Source organism: Danio rerio, chromosome 23 (genome assembly GCF_052040795.2).
Source record: "Danio rerio strain M-AB ecotype USA chromosome 23, GRCz13ab, whole genome shotgun sequence".
NCBI lineage: Eukaryota > Metazoa > Chordata > Actinopteri > Cypriniformes > Danionidae > Danio > Danio rerio.
In genome coordinates this window covers 31,825,561-31,845,937 of record NC_141043.1, presented here as the reverse complement: position 1 = coordinate 31,845,937, position 20,377 = coordinate 31,825,561, and the positions used below count along the sequence as shown (strand labels likewise).

Sequence of the window (20,377 nt, the reverse complement as noted above, 5' to 3'; positions counted from 1 at the left end):
TACAGGTTTTACTGCATAATTGCCCAAAGCATGTCTGCGGTGCGATTGTGCCACCCAGCCCTGTTCTCAAACCTGTGTATAAATCAGGAGAGCTTGCGTAAAAACTGTCTTGACCCTGCCCAAGCAACAATAACTATGAAAAACACCGAAACACAATGGAATGAACAAGCAGGGATCTGATCACACGCAAAACTTCAAACAAGATTGACAGATCAGACTGGCTTTCAAAAGGGAGGTTTTATAGTCACACCTTAAATGAATAGTTTTACCCAAAATGAAAAAAAGTTTCACCCTTTATGTCATTAAAAACTGTATGACTATGTGACTGTTTTGTCCATACAGTACATCGATGATCAGTTGGGTCCAAATGGGCTCCCACAATGTAAAGACGATAACATTATGAAAAGTTTGTATTCTTATTTTATGTTTGATTTAGGAATATGATTTTTATGTTGTGGGTGAAATTTTTCTAATCTGGATTCAGATTTCCCTAAAAGAATTCACCAGATATATGAGGGGAAAAATAGGTTAAAGATGGTAGAGTTTTAAAATAGTTACTTTTTAACTTTTTTTCTTTAAATTTACAAAACATACACTCACCGGCCACTTTATTAGGTACACCTGTCTAACTGCTTGTTAACGCAAATTTTAAATGAGTCAATCACATGACAGCAACTCAATGCATTTAGGCATGTAGACATTGTCAAGACGATCTACTACAGTTCAAACAGAGCATTAGAATGGGGAAGAAAGGTGATTTAAAAGACTTTAAACTTGGCATGGTTGGTGCCCGAAAGGCTGGATTGAGTATTTCAGAAACTGCTGATCTACTGTGATTTTCATGCACAACCATCTCTAGGGTTTACAGAGAATTGACCAAAAAAGAGAAAATACCCAGTGAGTGGCAGTTCTGTGGGCACAAATGCCTTGTTGATGCCAGAGGTCAGAGTAGAATGGCCAGACTGGTTTTAGCTGATATAAAGGCAACAGCAGCTCAAATAACCACTTGTTACAACTGAGGTATGCAGAAGAGCGTCTCTGAATCCACAACATGTCAAACCTTAAGGCGGATGGGCTACAGTAGCAGAAGACCACACAGAGTGCCACTCCTGTCAGCAAGAACAGAAAACAGACAAAAATTTGCACAGGCTCGCCACAATTGGACAATAAATAGGAAAAACATTGCCTGGTCTGATGAGTCTCGATTTCTGCTGCGACATTCAGATGGTAGGGTCAGAATTTTGTGTCAACAATATAAAAGCATGGATCCATCCTGCCTTGTATAAACAGTTCAGGCTGGTGTTGGTGGTGTAATGGTGTGGGGGATATTTTTTGGAACACTTTGGGACCATTTGTACCAAATGAGAATTGTCAATGCCACAGCCTACCCGAGTATTGTTGCTGACCATGTCCATCCCTTTATGACCACAGTGTACTCATCTTTTGATGGCAACTTCCAGCAGGATAACGCTTCATGTCATAAAGTGCAAATCATCATCAGACTGGTTTCTTTAACATGCCAATGAGTTCACTGTACTCAAATGGTCTCTACAGTCACCAGATCTCAATCCAATAGAGCACCTTTGGGTTGTGGTGGAATAGGAAATTTGTATTATGAGGGTGAAGCTGACAAATTTGCAACAACTGCGTGATGCCATCATGTCAATATGGACTAAAATCTCATATGAATATTTCCAGTATCATGTTCTGGCAGTTCTGAAGCAAAAAGAGGGTGGGACCAACTCTGTACTAGTTAAGTGTACCTAATAGAGTTGCAAATTAGTGTATGTACACATGAAAAAATATATTTAAAAAAAATACAAACATATTTTTTATTCATTTGTTTTTTTAACAGCCAAAAATATTATTAGGCACATTGTGCAACACCTCAGTGTCAAAACATTGCAGGTATTAATAATAAGAATTAATAAAAATATGCATCGTGTGTTAACCAGCATTTATGATTGTCGTTTTGCACGTCAAACTGAACTGACCCATAAAACGTTTGCAAGTAAAAGTGAACGTGAATTATTACAATCTAAAATAGCTTTGTTGCAGTATAAGATGCAATATGTGCTCAATACGCAAGGCTCTCCATGAGTCTTTGCTGTGGCCGGAGGTGACCCTTGCTGGCTTTATGGGCCACGAGGATCCAGACGTACGCGTGCGTGTGTGTGTGTGCGTGTGTGTGTGTGTGTGTGTGTGTGTGTGTGTGTGTGTGTGTGTGTGTGTGTGTGTGTGTGTGAGTTCTGCTCCAGTGTCACAGCATGGCGTGTTGGAGCCCAGGGGCTGCGCTGGCAGGCCACTCACTGACAGACACACACCTGCTCTGACATTTCCTGCCGACCTTGACTGAGGAAAAACACATGACAATACATCTCTGCTGAATCCAAGAGACGATCAGCCCTCTGTCTTACTCTATACCCAACTTCTTTAAAGCAACAGTTCAACCAAATACTGGAATCCCTCTATCTCATTACTCATGCTTGTGTCATTTCAAACCCATGACGAATAAACTAAAATGTGCATCTTTGATTTTTTATTATTTATTTATTTAACTGTGACTGAATCAAGTCAGTGAGTCACCCTTTGGATCCAGTTCAGATTACAAATCATTTAGACGGTTTGTGAAATGATTCATTCAAAAACAACCATTTCTGAATTATGAACACATAATTCAGACGCTGCTCTTTACGTGTGTTTTTAACAGCTTTGAACACGCCAGGTTCACAAACACACCATACACTGTCAAAAATGATATGAGAAACAGCCTTCACAACAAAAGCTTTTATGCTTTTATGTTTTACAACTTATTTTAATAAGCTACTTTTTTAAGATATACAAAGTATAACTGATGTAAGTTGAGATGACTGGAAAAGGCCAGTTGATTTACACCAAATTATTTAAGGTAGTAATAATTTTTGTACAGTGCATCTTTCTAAAGTTTTGGGTCAGTAAGATTTGTGTTTTGTTTTGGTTTTCTCCTGGTCAACAAAGCTGCCTTTACTAACGAAACATTCAGCAAAACTGCAATACTTCTGTGTGGAGTTTGCATGTTCTCCCCACGTTTCCGTGGGTTTCCCCCACAGTCCAAACACATGCGGTACAGGTAAATTGGGTAGGCTAAATTGTCCATAGTGTATGTGTGTGAATGAGTGTGTATGGATGTTTCCCAGAGATGGGTTGCAGCTGGAAGGGCATTTCTTTGTGGAGTTTGCATATTGTCCACGTGCGCATGGATTTCCTCTGGGTGCGTTGGTCTCCCCGACAGGCCAAAGAAATGTGATATAGGTGAACTAAATATGTCGTAGTGTATGAGTGTGAATGTAAGAGTGTATGGGTGTTTCCCAGTGTTGGGTTGCAGCTGGAAGGGCATCCTCTGCGTAAAAATATGCTGGATAAGTTGGTGGTTCATTCCGATGAGGCCACCCCTGGTTAATAAAGGGGCTAAGTCGAAAAGAAAATGAATGAATGTAAATATAATATAATATAGTGGTGGCATGTTGGCTCAGTGGTAAGCACTGACGCCCCACAGCAAGGAGGTCACTGGTTTGAGTCCTGGCTGGGTCAGCTGGCATTTCTGTGTTGAGTTTGCATGTTCTCCTCATATTTGCGTGGGTTTCCTCCAGGTGCTCCAGTTTCAAAGACATGCGGTATAGACGATTTGATTTTTAAACGAACTTATCTTTAGTGTATGAGTGTGTGTGAATGAGTGTGTATGGATGTTTGCCGACACTGGGTTGCAGCTGGAAGGGTATCCACTGTAAAACACATGCTGGAATAATGGCGGTTCATTCCACTGTAGCAACCTCTGAAGTAAAGACTAAGCTGAAGAAAAATGAATAATTGAGTAGTATAATAAAGTTGAAAATAATATAATATAATAATAATTTAATTAAATATTTATATATATATATATATATATATATATATATATATATATATATATATATATATATATATATATATATATATATATATATATATATGCCAATTATTGAATCTTTGTGCAGAAAGTCATGCAAATCTTCAGCTAGAAAAAAATAAACAAAAATAGAGAATCCAGTCATGAATTGTATGTGATCAATAACAGAAAGAACCCAGAGCTGCGATTAGCTCTCAACTCTCCTCCACTTCTTTCACAAACCAGGCAGCTTTTTCACAGAAGTGACCACCACTGATAACCCAGACAGCTCACCCAAAACCGCAACACGAGCCACACTTCCTTCCAATTCTGAGTGTTTAGGCTTGACCGCCGTTCTCTTGTTGTCACAACACTTAAAGCCCCCAAGCCACAAGTCCAGGTGTTTGGCAAGGCTGCCAGCAGATACATGCGTGCTCCTGTTTCTTGCCGTTTATAATACAGCATTAATCTGAGACTGGGCTTTAACTGATACACAAAGAATAAAATAAGAGGTTTACTTGGATTTGGAGTCCTCAGACTGACTTTTCTGACTGCGCAGCACACCTGACTCAGTCAGCACCACAAAGAGAATACATCAACAATACTAGAGCCCAGAGGCAAGTGCGATTTTATATAAGCAAGTTCAAGCAGAGCCTTTGCCCTTTTGAGACCTATAAAATGCATAGTTACGGGCCCTCAGAGGGGATTTACTCAGGTATAGATCTATAATACAGTCACCAGCAGCCCCTAGTGCTCACAAATGGGGCAGCAACAGGTGCCAATACACCCAAATATATAGATAAAAAACTTAACTGTGTAGTACTACTTTCAGTGGATCTCTCTTACCTGCTTTGCACAGCATAGTGTACATATACAGAGCTCGTTCCCTCTATATGAACTTGTATATGTCACATCGCAGCTCACTTGACTGATTCCTGATTGGCTTGTTAAAGCTGTAATCTCCCAGCACCACACACAGAAAGAAACGAGAAGCCTATTAGCATCTTCTCCACATTATTTTTCATCAAACTGGCTAAAACCGACACATATTAATTAATATCTATTACTCGTTTTTTTTCCTCTTTGAGGGGGCAAGATGTTGTGTTTGAAAGGAGGGTGGGCAATTAGCTGAACAAAATAATCAAAATAGTGTATTTGAAGGAGCGCTGATAAATGTCCCGCGTCGTCCTATCTCAGAGAGCGAAGTGCAATATATTCTTGCTGTCACGTTCTATTAAACAGCTATTACAGTCTTGATAGAACTATTAGTCACTTCATTATTAATAACATTAATGTATTTACATTTTAGTGTACATGCCAGTTTTCCAGCAATAATTTATGAAGTCGACTTCAAATATTTCATAATGTTCCTCCATCTGAGCCTTTTTGAGCTTATTATTGATTGTGAAAACAGACTGAATTTTCATGCTCTCTCTCTCTCTCTCTCCGCCGACCTCGCTCGCTCTCTTAATGTATTGGCGAGGGGGCTCTGCATTAAGAGGCTGAAACAAAGTGCATTTACATCTGAAGCATAACTTCATAATTTACATTCCAACATTTATTAGAGGTGACAAATGAGTGTTTGGTCCACTCGCGCTTTTCCACAATACGGCACTTATTCAATCCGCATAAATTACAGCGCGGGATTGAGAGTGCTGGTGCAAATGATTCTATTACATTTACGCGGCGCTACACACGCATGTGCCCGCGGAGGTTATCCGAGGGGCGGGCGTCCTGTTTATGAACTAATCCATAAAGTGGCTACCTACAATATTCCGCACTTTTTATTCTTAATGTACAAAGGGCTGTGTCGGCATGCAGGCTTGTATTAGAATCCTGTTAGAGTACAGCAAAGAAGAGTAGAGCGGAGCGGAGTACAGAAAATTGCAGTAGTGAGCGCTAGAGTAAAGTAAACTAGAATACACTGCACTGGGGAGTTAAGAGCACTGGAGTGGAGTACAACCACGTAAAGCAAACTAGATTAAATGACAGTATATTAAACTGCATTGGAGTGAAGTAAGCTAGTCCAAGTACTTTAAACTTATATGATGGCCACATGACGGATTAATACATTTAAAAAAATACTTTTCTACTGTGTGACAAAATATAGTTTTTAAAGTAATGGTAAAGTGTATGTAAAATTCAATAAATCTTCTTTTATTGTCATTTAATTTAAATAAAAAATAGTTTTAGAAACTAAAATCCATTTAAAAATGTATTAAAAACTATTGTACATTATATTAGCCAAAACAAATTGATCTTTAACTGAAATGTAAAAATGTTGACGCAAACGAAAGTCATTCAAGCTATCAATATAAACTACAATAGTAACCCAATAGTAAAATGACACTGATGCTAAATATTAACAATATAATATAAATAAAACAAAATCAAATTAAATAATTGCTAGCATTGCATACCAGTAAACTGCAAAAAAATAACATGTCATTTAAATTTAAACAATATGCAAATGCAATTTTTAAAATAAACAAATAAAATCTGACATACCCAGAGCATGACTTTACAGAAGAATTTGAAATATATCATCAAACATTTGTAAACGTGATTGCATAAAATATCAATAAACAAACAAACATTAAAAATATCTGTTATTCTATATCAAATGTTACATTCTACAACAAACAATTATACAGTTATAAAAATCTCTATGTCATTTATTCGTATTCTTTTCAGCTTAGTCCCTTTATTTATTTTAAGGTCGCCACAGCGGAATGAACCGCCAACTTATCCAGCATACGTTCTACGCAGCGGATGTCCTTCCAGCTGCAACCAATCACTGGGAAGCATCCATACACACTCATACACAACTGACAATTTAGCTTACCCAATTTACCTATACCACATGTTTATTTTGGACTTGTGGGGGAAACCAGAGCACCCGGAGGAAACCCGCACGAACACGAGGAGAACATGTAAACTACACACAGAAATTCCAACTGACCCAGCCAGGGCTCGAACCAGCAGCTTTCTTGCTGTGAGGTGACTGTGTTGCCTAATTTGTATGTCAATGTAATAATAAAAATAATAATAATTTTTAAAAATACCACACTAAAAATGGTGCTCATGTGGTTCCCTGGCGTCCCTTAACTCCAGTTTTAACCCTAGACCAGACTAAACTATTTATGTACAATGAAGTTCCCTTCCCTGCATAACAGTAAGGCTGCAACAAATTATTATACTGATCATCTATTAATCTACTAATCGATAAGTTAAATGAATCAGTTGGCTTGATTGATGTTTTAACATTTGCAGCTAGTTAAAACACAGAGTGAAACCCTCATTCACTCATTTTTTACTACTTGATTAGAGATCACCTCAGCACAATTATCTGCCTACATTTTTTAATGGCTGAAGACCTTCCTGCCAAACTCATGCAACCTCCAGAGCTGGGAAACACTCTCACATTCACACACACTACGACTAATTTCACTTATTGTTTCCCTTTGGACGTTGAGGGAACTGGAGAATCCGTAAGAAACTCACGTGAACATTGAGAGAACTTGCAGACTCTACACAGAATAGAATCCTGGTTCAGTCAGGAACCAAACCAGGGACCTTTTTTGCGGTGTGGCAGCCTTGCTAACCACTGATCCACTGTACCACCCTGAATGTTTACCTTTTTAAAACCAATAAGGAAAGGAAATCACTTCAGCGTTCAGAAAAAAAGTATCTCTAATGAACTGAGCCAACCAATCACATTCCAACATTCTGTTCTTCATTCAAGTCATCAATAGACATATGAAGTCTTTATAATAACAATCTTATAATGAAATGAATAGAAATGAAATAATTTGTCATATTCAGTTCACTTGCCACTTAAACTAAGCCACTGCAGAAATTTGTCACGCGGCACGCCACAATAAAGAGCATCAAAAACCACATATGCTGTTTGAATTTTGTAGTAAAACTGAAACACTATCAGTGTCATCTTTGGTCTGCAATGGAGAAAAATAAGACGTGCCGAGAAAACTGCAAATGCCAATTACATCAATCTGAATTCACAGTAGGTTTCAGCAAGTCAGCTGCTCAGAATCTACTGATTCAAATTCATCTGCACATCAGAACATTTCTTCTGTGGATTACATCAAGTAGGGCTGCAACAGTGTTGCAGACACAGGATCTCCACACTGAGGCTAATATTAAAGGTAACCCTGACTTTCACTGACAGAAAAAAAAAAATCATGAATTTCCAAGGCGTATAATGAACGGAAAAGGCCGGTGTTTTTAGCTTAAATATTATTTTTAAGGACTACAGCTTGTGTGTCAAGTACTAGTGTGAAGTACTTCGTGTTAAGTACTACTGTTTGTGTGGCTGCAAATTGCTCCATCAGCCATTATATGAAATGCGTAAAGCGTTAGCGAGGCCAGCAGGTGGCACTCAACCTGCGGCCTGTGTCTGTGTGCAGTGTGTGTGGGTCCTAATGCCCCAGTATATTGATGGGGACTCATACCTTCGGATGAGATGATAAACCGAGGTCCTGGCTCTCTGTGGTCATTAAAAAGTCCCAGGATGTTCTTCTAAAAAGAGTAGGAGTTTAACCCCAGGAACCTGGCCAGGTTTATTTTGCACACAAACATAATGGATATCCATACAGTAGTGCATATTGCCATGTCTCCTGTCAAATTTGCCATGCCAAAACAGTGCAAAGTTAAGTGTGTGTGTGTGTGTGTGTGTGTGTGTGTGTGTGTGTGTGTGTGTGTGTGTGTGTGTGTGTGTGTGTGTGTGTGTGTGTGTGTGTGTTCAGGAACTTTTTAAAATGCCATTGTGTAATAATCAGGAGTCGCCACAGCGGAATGAACTGCCAACTTATCCAGCATATGTTTTACGCAGCAGATGCCTTTCCAGCCACAACCCAACACTGGTAAACACCCATACACTTCTGCATTTACACTAATACACTATGGCCAATTTAGCTTATTCAATTCATAGCGCATGTCTTTAGACTGTGGGGGAGCCGGAGCACCCGGAGGTAACTCACACCAACATGGCGAGAACATGCAAACTCCACACAGAAATGCCAACTGACCCTGCCGGGGCTCAAACCAGCAACCTTCTTGCAGTGAGGTGATTGTGGTACTCACTGCACCACCATGACATCCTAAATGTTTATATGTATAATAATGTGTATATATGTAATCCGCTTGTTAAGTGGTGATGTGTTTGTGACATATGTAATACTGTTTCCGGGTCCAAGCCGCCATTCATTTGAGTGGAGAAATCATTCGTTTATGATCACGTTTTATTCCTATCACACATTAAAGTTCATTTTATATAAAAATCATAGTGTACACAACAATCTCTGGGCTTGCTGCATAACAAATACCAAAAATTGTACAATTTATAGAAAAATTAATCACTTTCTGGCCATCGTATATTAGGCATGGACATATATACTGCGATCGTGATTTTCGAAAGCATTAAATCGCTTTGTAAACGTTTATTATTACCATTTCATGAGTCTCCCCATTCACTTGAATAGAGCGCTTGGACCTGGAAGCCACTTCGCGTGACGTCACACTTAACAAGTGGATATACACATGTATAATAAATAATCTCATGGCTATTTTGAGCTGAAACTTTACAGACACAGTCTGGATACACAAAGGAATTGTCTTATATCTTGAAAGGGGGTCAAATAAGTGCCCTTTAATAGTCAAACCCTGTTACAATGTAGACCAATCGTTTCAGGTCTTGACACGAGTCAACTACAGTAGAGTACAATATAATAGACTGAAGTCAAAAACTGTAGAGCACACTTGACATCTTACTGTAACTACTAGATGAAAAGCAAAGGATAAAACACTGTCTAATGCACAACAGCCACATCAGAGCATCTTCCACAAACCTTCCCCGCTTTTGGCGCTCAAATAAAGTCAAACTTTCCATATTACACAAAAATGAACATTGGCAACAGTATTCAAAAGCAGATCATAGCAAACCCATGCGCTCCAAAACACAGCTCGGGCCCAAAGTCTCAGTCGTGATTAAACAGCCTTGCCTCGTCCCATGTTAATATTCCAGCACCGATAACCACTATAAGTCAGCGTGTAATGTTAAATAATTATAGAGAGGAGCATTTCAGCAGTGTAGTTACAAATGCACCATGGGAATCCCTCCATTTAAACAAATAACGGGCGCTGCAGGGGAGTTGGCAGATGAATTAACAGCTAATAACTTACTGCGCAGGCAGATAAAGAACAGTCCCAATGTGTCAATTACATCGCATTTTTCTCTGATTTCAAGACTTCCAAACATAATCGCGCACTTCAAAGAGCTACAACTAGAAAAATGTGGCTTTCGCAGTGCACATAGGAGAGGCTCTTTTCTTTTCTTTTTTCTTATTGGCTTGATCAAACGTTTCCAGAAATCAGAGGAACCGCTGTCAGCGCTAGGCGTTTCCAAAACGAAATGCTGCCTGCCGGTCGGTCCTGCGTGCTGTCCTCCCTCCTGACAGATCCTGGGAGTCAGAAACACAGGGCTTTAGTCCCACTCCTGTTCATTAAAATCACAGGGACAGGGCCTGCGACGAGATAGATGCTGACATATCAAAGGCTCTCTGTACCTGCATTACCATAGTCATTTACTTATTAAAGCAGAGATGTTTCCTGTCAATCAGGGGGCCATCATGTCTCCTCATTTGCAGCGGAAAAACTGGCATAATTGCTTCTTAGACTAATCAACACAACTTGGAGTAATTATGCCTTGAAAGTGACATTGGAGGCTGAGGGGGACGAGCATGTGTGTGTGTGTGTGTGTGTGTGTGTGTGTGTGTTTGGATAGAGGGTTGACGGGGGAAAGGCAGTCACTGATTCGACCCGATCGTCAGTCATATGGTGAGCTGCTCTCTTTTCCATCGCAAGCAACGCTCCTCTTGGACTTGGTATCTGCTGCCAAGAAGAACCTTCACATCAAACGGAAGTAATTACAAAGCGCAACCCAAACTGGTGTCACAGATCTCCTTCCATGCTCTTTAAAAACACGGCTACGTTATAATTAAAATCCTGTCATATTTCCATCATCGTGTCGGGCGAACATATAATGACACAGTTCAGCAGGCTATGGCAAAACTAGAAATTACAGATCTGTGCTCACCGTTCTGTTCGCATTAATATATTTGCAGAGATTTTTTTTTTTACAAATTATGGGGCAAGCATAAATTATGTTTTATTGATTTCTGGCTAATCAAAGAGTTCAATTAAAAGGCTGCCTTCAAAGCGCGGACATCAAATGGAAAGCGCTGGAAATAAGCCGCGAGTTCTCAGGCAGCGCGGTCCAACCTCATCAGGTCAGCGAGCAATGTGAAAGGAGGATAGTGTAACGTTAAACTGTGTCATACAAAATTAATCTAGACACATGGAAAAGCAGCAGACGGGGGAGAAATATGCACTGACAAACAGAGTCGCACATCATAAAAGAGGATTTAATTAAGGAACCTTGGAGAATTTAATGGGCTATAACCCACAATTTCCTAAATTCGAGACATTCTCAGTCATTCTGACAGGCCATAAAAGAAAGTAAAAAGCGAGTGGTATTTGGCTCGGGAAATCTTGGCTTTGAGAACAATGTGACGCAGATTGTAATGTTTAACGGGCTGGATGTCAACACAATTTCCTTACAAACATTCTCCGCGGTCAAACTGAAGACAAACTTTAATTATCAGCTTAAACAAGCAAACATGTAAGCGTCATGAAAGCCTAAGACTGACGAATGGCAAAGCTTCACTCTGATGAAGTAGGCGGTCATCAAGAGAAATGAACAAATGGCCAGAGACGCTGGTGACTCAGGCACTTTTAATTGATTTCCGTGAGCTGATAGCTTTGACTCACCTGACAAATCTAATGAATCTTCTTCACAGGAGGGCCAAACAAACAAAATGCTGAACGTCACAGGAGGTTAAGAAATTAGAGCCATTTGGAGGCAAACGAAAAAGTGTAAATGTAGCCCCCAACAAGGGCATCTGTGTGTCAGATGCAAAACATGCATTTTTTTAGATGGAAATTAATTATATAATTATAATGATGTCAAAATTACAAATCCAGAAAAAAAAATTTAACTTATAAAATTTTCTATATTGTTTTATTCTATATCGAACTTATTTTCTATATTGTTTTTATATTAAATGCAGATGAAATACAAATATCTTGTAAAAGATATACACACACACACACACACACACATATATATATATATATATATATGTCATATGTAATATATATATATACACACACACATACATACAGTATAACTATACTCTGTAATATTAATATAAATGACACATACAGTGTATATTATTTCAAATAGATGTTTGAAAATACAATATTAAAGCACATTCTCCGGCCACTTTATTAGGTACACCTGTCCAACTGCTCGTTACCATAAATTTCTAATCAGCCAATCACATGGCAGCAACTCAGTGCATGCAGACAAGTAGACATGAGCCCCTTTCACACATACAGACCTTTCCGGAAAATTGCCGGCAATTTTCCGGAAAGGTGTGTATGTGTGAACAGGTCCTTTTTGAAAATACCGGTAAATTCGTTCTGGCTATTTTCCGGAAAGAGAAGTTGTAACATTACCGGCAATTTGCCGGAATGCTGCGCTGTGTGAATGCAGAAGGAAGATTCCCGTAATAAGCGCGTGCACGTCTAGAACGTGCTGACGTGAGACGTCTGCTTTAGCCAATCACAACAGTCAGACGCATTTACGTCCGCGCGGTTTGTGAGGATAAAAACCTTTGAATATTTTTCCAGACACATTTAGCTGCTAGAAGTTAGTCAGATCACGTTTATATGTTCTTCTTAATGCCAACTGTGTAAATAATCATCGATGAGATGCTTATGATAAGCCGTTTTTTGTTTACCTTTAAGCTTTGCGTGCGCCTATGAGCGCCTGCATACGCACATATTATGAACATCTGAAGTGATCCTGCGAAAGTTGTTCACAATATTGATCATCCACAGAGTTTGTAATTTAGTCAAATGTTTACAAATACAAGCGCAGCCGTTTAAAGCTCATTTGTGGTGAATGATGTCAGAATTTACCGGTATTTTGGAATGGATGTGTGAATGCTCTTTTCTGGAAAATTTCCGTAACGTCCTCGCCTGTGTGAACAGCGCTTTTTTGAATATACCGGTAAAGTCGTTCCGGAAATTTTCCGGATATTTACCGGTATCACTGTGTGAAAGGGACTATGGTCAATACGATCTGCTGCGGCTCAAACAGAGTATCAGAATGTTCAGAATCATGGTTGTTGGTGCCGGACGAGCTGGTCTTAGTATTTCAGAAACTGCTGAACTACTGGGATTTTCATTCACAATCTCCAAGGTTTACAGAGAATGGTGTGAAAAAAATAAAATATCCAGTGAGTGGCAGTTCAGTGGGCGCAAATGCCTTGTTGCTGCCAGAGATCAGAGGAAAATGACTAGACTGGTTCGATCGGATAGAAAGGCAACAGTAACTCAAATAACCACTCGTCCCAACTGAGGTATTAAGAAAAGCATTTCTGAATGCACAACATGTCCAACCTTGAGGCAGATGGGCTACAGCAGCAGAAGACTGGCTACTTCCAGCAGGAATGTCATAAAGAGTGAATCGTCTAAGATGATTTTTTGAACATGACAATGAGTTCACTGTCCTCTAATGGTCTCCAGAGTCACCAAAACTCAAACCACTAAAGAGACTTTGGGATGGGGTGAAACGGGAGATTCGCATCATGGATGTGCATCTGGCAAATCTTAAGCAACTGTGTGATGCTATCATGTCAATATGGATCAAAGTCTCTGAGGAATATTTCCAGTACCTTGTTGAATCTATGCCATGAAGGATTAAGGCAGTTCTGAAGGCAAAAGGGGGTCCCAACCCAGTACTAGTAAGGTGTACCTAATAAAGTGGCAGATGATTGTTGGTGAAAATATGTTTTGTTTTTTTGTCATGGTTTAATTTTTTATTTTTTTTACATTACATATTTTTTAAAAAGCACATAAATTATATTTGTTTTCATGTCATTTTCACATAAGTGCTGGCATTACATGATCAATGACTAAACCTCATTGTTTTCCTCAAGTACAGAAATTACCAGGGGACTTTTTGTCACGAATATGCAGTTTGTTAGCGGTCATTCAGTGTAACAGATCCAAAAAAAAAGCCATTTTTAAAACAAATTATAGTCATTCGACAGCAATACCATCAGAATGCACCCTGAGAATCCTGCGGTGCTGCCAACAAAGTGAGTTTATTGCTCTTAATTATTTGGTAATTTCAGCTTTTACAAAACCACATGTAACCACTTTTTTTAATAAGTAAATGCTGTGAATAATTTACAAGTCATGCTCATACTTTAATATAAGTATCCAGTTGACAGCCTGCAAGCTAAGCCCAAGAAGCGCTTTCATCATTCAGGGTGTTTTGTCATTCAATTTCGTAGCACAGCAGAGATCATTTTAATCATATTTACATTTCAGATTATACGAGAATGTTTAGCACTGACAAATGTGTTAATTCTTATAAATGTTTTTTTTTTTTTTTTTGCATTTTTGTATCTATAGTATGTTCTTAAAATATACATACTTCTTAAAATGTCTAAAATACAAAAAACAAATCACACAAAACCTTATTATACAGCTTGCAGACAGATGGCCAAGCCTCACAAGATAGTAAAAATTATTAAATAAATTGTTATTCATTGATCTTACTTAGGGAAAAAAAATTTAACATTTCATCTATATTTCCTTGTGCATATAAAATATTGTATTCAATGACATTTTAGTGGAAGTCTTCTATATATAATTAAAAAGCACTAAATAATATTATTTTTATAAAAACAAATCAAAATAATTGCTGGGTATATTCTAATGTATAGGGGGAACATTTATTTTAATGATGCCCTTTTTTAATCCTAGCTACATATGAAACAATCACAATACTACCATCTGTTAAAGTGACTTGACAGAAATCATTAGAAAGTGTCACAAAGATGAAATGTAATAACATTTGTGAATATATCTGAGATCTGACTATTCCATATTACATAATGAACTTACATAATGTCCAAAGACAAATATCAAAATAACTCCGTCGATGAATCCAATAGATACATTCAAAAAAAAAAAAAAAAAAAACTGTGAGATTTGGTATCTCAACAAAGAGCCTTAACAAACTGTAAACCATAAAAACAACAACAACAACCAAATAAAGAAATAAAAATATTTAGGCTTTTCATGTGGGAAGATGTCCGGCCATAAATCTGCTGAATCTGGCCTCCAGGGGCTCCAAAAATCTGGTCCGACAGCACATGTGAGACCAAAACCACAACGTAAAGAAATCTGGGCGCCACTCGTCTTTATCTGCTCAGCCTTTTCAAAGAGAACCAGAAAAATATATATATATTTATATATGACCAACATCAAAAAAACTAAGCATTTACAGTTATGGAGAGTACTAAAAGAGCCTACATAACACAGTCACCCAGACTAGTGTCATGGAGGCAAGCCGAAAAACAAATGAGGATTCGAGAGACGCCATTTCACGGTTCAAACGCAAAATTGGGATTTCTGGTTTGTGTCATCCCTCAGTCATTTAATGAGCATTTCACAGCAGTAAACAAACACGTTCAGTAGGGGGACTTTTACAGATGGAGTTCTGAAATGATACACACCGGGGTTTGAAGAGCAGGCCAGGTCTCATCTACTCACCTCTAATCTGGTAAATTGAGTCAAAAAGAGCGACTGAAACAGGAATGAGTCGAGCCAAGAGCTGTAAACACATTTTCTAAAGCCCCTGATCTGCAGACTTCAAGCATGCACGATAAATCTGACGTGAAATCATAATTATAAAAGCAATTAGCTGACCCTGTGCCGCTCGCCCTTGGACGTGACAGTGAAAATTCACAGTGAGCCCCTCTAAGGCGGCTGGGACGAGGTTGGTGGGGGTGGAAAAGTGCAACACAGCAACAATAAAACCGCAGGCCTTTCCTGTATCATTAACCACAAGCTCAAACAGCTCAGGACACGGCAGTGCCAATTGCAACAACACAAATTAAGCTTCCCCATCTCACACAAACACATGCGGGCTGAGGTCGATAATTCCTCCACCTAATGTGTTTATTCATCTCCAAAATACATATATATAAGCAGGACACTTCCACCAAATATGTGTTTAGTGTTTGTGCTCGGCTGATATATCAGCAAATAAAAACAACTGATCTGTTCAACGATGACCTAGGAAGATTTGTTCTAAAGGTCATTTTTACACAACCATTCCAAAGATTGGGATCTATATAATTATTACATTTCATTAACTATAAAAAAAATAGTTCATAGATAAATAGATAAATGAATGAATAAATATTATATTATATTATATTATATTATATTATATTATATTATATTATATTATATTATATTATATTATATTATATATTTGTGTTTGTACATAACTTAACATCCTGGTGGGAGGTTTTAAAACATTCAATTTACAAAGAAAAGAAATTAATTTTATTTTATGAATATTATTATTATGATTATTATGATTTATAATCTCTGTGTCTTTACATCCCAGTGGACATTTGAATGGGGACTTGAAACCTGAATGCACACATTACATATGGGTAGGGCCAGACAGAATCTGCTGAGATTTTTTGAGAATTTTGTAAAAAAAAAAAAATAAAAATTCTGCAAATGTATGCATAATTATTTTGGGAGCATCATTACTAAAAACTTAATATATAATAAATAAAAAAAAAAAACTTTTTAACTTTTTTTTTTTTTTACATTGCAAATTTAATTAGATCCACTTATTTGTTAAACAAAGCAAGTCTATCATGAAATATATCTACTAAAATATTACTCTACAAACTGTACTGTAAAGAAATTAAACAAACATTTTCATATTAGTCAATAATAATACTGAAATTATTATAAAAACTGAACAAATATAAATTTACACACATTTATAAAAGTAAATAAATAGACTCAATGATAGGCTGAAAATCTGCAGAAATCTGCAGACTTCTGCACGCACAGATTCCGTTTGGGCCTACTTATAGGGACTTGTGTCACTGTGAGGACCTGAATTGAGGTATCCGTGAGTAGAAATGCTTACAATTCCTTCAGAACAAGGTACTTCTTAAATGTAAACATACTGAATGTTTTCTGTGAGGGTTGGTTTTAGGAGTAGGAGCATGGAATATACAGTCTATAAAGTAGAAACATCCTTACATCTATAGAAAACCCCCACCAGAATAGCAAACCCGTGTGTGTGTGTGTATGTGGTTTTTTTGTAAGCCTTTCTTTGATCAATGCAATGCACCTTATAGATTTTTTTTTTCTTTTAGTAAAATCCTACTGAACTTTTAATGGTGGTGTAAAGTAGAGCATGATATTAGAAAAACCTGACATTGCAATATTTTTATTTCAATATTAATATAATTTCACCAGATGATTTGAATATCTAAATGAATGAAGTATTTCCATTTATAGACTGGGAAGATCAAGTTTTTCTATGCGGTAAATCTGCATAAATTATAATAAATTACAAGCATTAATAAATATATAAATAAACAGTGTTTTATAGTTTGAGTATAATAGTATTCAAGAACAAAAATTTAACAATTAAATGTATTATAAGATGGTCATCGTATAAATAATAAAAAAAATTATAATATCTTTATGTTTTAATCTTTAATAAATAATATAATTCTGCGATGTTGCTATCGCAGAAATACACATTGCGATATCGAAGCTCAAATGATATATTGTTCAGCCCTAGTGTACAGGGCTGCACAATATATCATTTGAGCATCGCTCATCGATATTGCAATGTCTGTTTTCATAATAGGCTGGGGGAAAAAAAATAAATAAATAAAAAAATAAAAAATTCACAAAATTAGATTTGTTAAAAGATATTGCTATTTTAAAATAATTCATACAATGATTACCATGCTTTTTATGTTTGATTAATCAATTTCTGTACTTGAATACTCTCCAGAAAACCATAAAGCACTCTTAATTTCACTTTTATCTCTGCTCTGTCATATTTATATATGCTTGTAATGTATTATGATTTATGCAATAGCACTGCATAGAAAAAGACCAAATCGTCCCAATCTATCTAAACTAGGGGTGCCCAATTTCTGTCCTGAAGGGGTGGTTTCCAGCAAAGTTTAGCTCCAACTTCCTTCAACATACCTGCCTGGAAGTTTTTAGAAAGAGCTTGATTAGCTGGTTCAGGTGTATTTAATTGGAGTTGGAACTAAAATGTGTAGAACGCCGACCCTCCAGGACCAAGTTTGAGCATCCCTGATCTAAACAAAAGAAATGAAGCCCAAAATGACAATGTAAAAAAGATTTTTTGAAATTGTTGCAAGTTTACTAAAAAAAAAAAATAAATAAAAAAAAAAAAAATCACATGTACACAAGTATTCACAGCTTTTACCGTGAAGCTCTAAATTGAGCTCAGCAACATTCTGTTTCCACTGATCATTCTTGAGATGTTTCAGCAGCTTAATTAGAGTTCACCTGTGGTAAACTCAGTTTATGGGACATGGTTTAAAAAGGCATGCACCTGTCTCTATAAGGTCCCAGGGTTGACAGTGCATGTCAAAGCAAAAACCAAGCATGAAGACAAAGGAATTGCCTATAGACTTCTGAGAAGGGATTGTCTCGAGGCACAAGGCTGGGGAAAGTTACAGAAAAACTTCTACTGCTCTGAAAGTTCCAATGAGCACAGTGGCCTCCATCCGTAAGTGAAAGATGTTTGGAACCACCAGGACTCTTTCTAGAGCTGGCCGGCCATCTAAGCTGAGTGATCGGGGGAGAAAGGCGTATAGTCAGGGAGGTGATCAATAACCCGATGGTCACTCTGTCTGAGCTCCAGCATTGATCTGTGGAGAGAGGAGAACCTTACAGATGGACAACCATCTGTGCAGCAATCCACCGATCAGGCCTGTATGGTAGAATAGTCAGACGGAAGCAACTCCATGCCTGGAATTTTCCAAAAGGCATCTGAAGGACTCTCAGATCATAAGAAACTAAATTCTCTGGTCTGATGAAACTGAAATTGAAGTCTTTGGAGTGAATTCCAGGAATTACATTTGGAGAAAACCAGGCACCGCTCATCCCTGCAGTAAAGCATGATGGTGGCAGCATCATGCTGTGGGGAAGATTTTCAGCAGCAGGAACTAAAATACTAGTCAGGATAGAGGGAAAGATTAATGCAGCAATGTACAGACATCCTGAATGAAAACCTGCTTCAGGGTGCTCTTGACCTTAGACTGGGGCGATGGTTCATCTTCCAGCAGGACAGTGACCCAAAGCACACCGCCAAATTATTAATGGAGTGGTTTCAGAACCAGACCCCAGACCTTAATCCTATCAAACATCTCTACAGAGATCTGAAAATGGCTATACACCATGGTTTCCTATCTAACCTGATAGAGCTTGAGAGGTACTGCAACGAGGAATGGGCAAAAATTTCCAAAGTCAGGTGTGCCAAGCTTGTGGTATCATATTCAAAAAGACTTAAGGCTGTAATTGCTGCCAAAGGTCCATCAACAAAGCATTGAGCAAAGGCTGTGAATATTAACGTACATGTGATTTTTCTTCTTTTTTAATAAATTTGCAACAATTTCCAAAAATCTTTTTTCACATTGTCATTATTTGGTATTGTGTGTAGAGTTTTGGAATAAGGTTGTGATGTAAAAAAAATTGGAAAAAGTGAACCGCCATGAATACTTTCCGGATGTACTATATGTTAAATTACAAAAATATTAATGCACATACAAGAATTTTTTCACCTGAAGGTCAACGAAAATAAATAAACAATCTAAGCCACACATTGTAATCAAACGTAGGAGTTACTAAGAAGTAAATTGACTTTTCCAGCCAAGAACTCTACAGAAAAAATGGATCATATTTGTCACAGAAACATTTATAAAATATGCCCTGCCAAGGTATGCTGTTTCAATCAAGCCAGCCAGATCCTAAAGGCAATCTCTCAGGAATGAGAGACCCCTCATTGGCCCACTCATCGCCACCTAGTGACCATCATCCCCAACAATCATGAAATATCTCTGTGGCCCGTGCCCCCATGCCAACCATAACTCTCCTTTACTGCAGACAGCTCCAATAAAGGATTACAATTACAATTAAAGTAATGAGCAAAGGGGGGGAAAAAAGAGAAAAGTCCGAGGATGGATCCCCAGGCAAATTAAATTGCAGCACAGTTTGAAAGTGAGCACAGAGTAAGTCTTTTGGGTTATTACTGGCTAACCACCCCTCATTCCCTCAATAATTAACTTTCAAGTTTCATAATCAAGAACCGCCGAATTGAAACAAAAGTGAAATGCTGTCCCAAAATGCCTAAAGCGGCCCAAGGATCAAAACATCACCTATAATTGAATAGTCCCATACTTTCTGCCTTTGGTGTGATTTTGTACAAATTCCTGCGAGGTTGAA

General features: G+C 37.8%; 1 protein-coding gene across 7 annotated transcripts in view; it reads right to left on the bottom strand.

Annotated features, from left to right (window-relative positions):
- The window catches only part of pex14 (peroxisomal biogenesis factor 14), a 121,077-nt gene that overhangs the window by 86,291 nt on the left and 14,409 nt on the right, over positions 1-20,377 (bottom strand). For 2 of the 7 annotated variants that reach the window (XR_015523718.1, XM_087307307.1), the window contains exon 3: positions 4,751-4,857. The exons of the other annotated variants lie outside the window; for them this stretch is intronic. The gene's annotated coding sequence lies outside the window, so the exon portion shown is untranslated. The remainder of the gene's footprint in view (positions 1-4,750; positions 4,858-20,377) is intronic. 7 annotated transcript variants of the gene reach the window in all.